Raw genomic sequence first — 1,314 nt, 5'->3', positions numbered from 1 at the left:
ATCCGGGCTGAGTCCCCTTGAAGCCGGGTGTATTTCCACCTCTCGGGGAGCCAGCCGTGCTGTGATCCCTGCGTGCATGGCCCCACGCCCCGGGCCTGGAGAACGGCTGGCTGGGCAGGGGGGGCCGCCAGTACCCCGGGGCTTCCTGCGCCTCTGGGCGAGTTATTCAGCACCCTGCTTGAGTCCGATGGCTCCATTGCTCCCAGGAAGGGCTGGATCGGTTGCCCACCTTCTCATTTGCCTTGCATTTTACAGCATGAAACAGGGCAGGGCTGGGGACCGCGCCGGCAGCATCCAGCAGGATAGGCTCCCCCGATCGCTGAGCGACCCCCACCTTCTTGTTTCAAGCTCCCGGCTGAGCTCCTTGGGAGCTGGCCCTTGATAATCAGCAGCCCCTCCCAACCCCGGATCCTTTGACACAAGAACAGCGTAATCGATAAATACCCCCCCTTCTTCCCCCTCCCCCTCCCAACCCAGCCAGACTTTTGACTCCATTGAAAGCTCCTCTGCAAGGGGAGTCTCTGCTCCAGGCACTGCCACCCCCCGGGACTTCCCCGTGGTCATGGAGGGGGAGCACCCCCTTGCCCCCGCAGTGATCACTGCTCAGCAGTGCCCCCTCCCATGCTAAACCGCTGCAAGGCTGTGAGTGCGTCTGTCCAGACCTTCCCTCCAGCTCTGCGCATGCTCCCCCCCGGCAGCTCCCGCCCCACAGGCTGCCCTTTCCTGGCTGCCACCTCGCCTCCCCTCTGGCTGGCACTGCTGGTGCCCGTCCCTCCCCCGCCTCGTGTCCCCAGCGGCCGCAGCCAGAGCTGCTCTCGCTTGACTAGGCCGGCGGGAAATGTCTTCCCGCCGGTCTCTGTGGCGCAATCGGTTAGCGCGTTCGGCTGTTAACCGAAAGGTTGGTGGTTCGAGCCCACCCAGGGACGGGGCTCAGCTTTTTGGCTCCAATTCGCTTTGCCTTTTTTTCTTCCCCGTCTGGCACAGAAAGCTTGCGGCGGGAAGCCCGGCGGAGAGCCGCGCGCCGCGCTGGCAGGCCGCTGTTACCCAGGAGTGCCTGGCCTCTGCGGGGCAAGAGAAGTGGGTCGCCCTTGAGGTGCCATCCATCTGCTGCACGTGGGCTTGCCCCCTCCTGTACCGCCGGGCCCAGTCCGCCTCGTCTCCAGCCCTCCATGGCTCTCCCCAGCACTGCCTTCTCCTTTCCCCACCCCACCAGGCCAGACCCCACCTCCCTGCCCTCCTCCAGGCCTCTGGTGACACGTGCCCCAACCCTGATGTTCCCTTCCTCTCTTGTCCTTGGCCCTGGCATCATCTCCA

General features: G+C 65.0%; 1 non-coding gene across 1 annotated transcript; it reads left to right on the top strand.

Annotated features, from left to right (window-relative positions):
* Positions 1-852: 852 nt before the first annotated feature.
* On the top strand, positions 853-926 carry TRNAN-GUU (transfer RNA asparagine (anticodon GUU)). Its single transcript has one exon. It is a non-coding gene; the product is annotated as a tRNA-Asn (tRNA).
* The last annotated feature ends 388 nt before the right edge of the window (positions 927-1,314 follow it).

The sequence above is a fragment of the Alligator mississippiensis genome, chromosome 4 (genome assembly GCF_030867095.1).
Source record: "Alligator mississippiensis isolate rAllMis1 chromosome 4, rAllMis1, whole genome shotgun sequence".
In the NCBI taxonomy this organism is placed as follows: Eukaryota; Metazoa; Chordata; order Crocodylia; family Alligatoridae; genus Alligator; species Alligator mississippiensis.
This window is presented reverse-complemented; position numbering and strand designations above follow the sequence as displayed.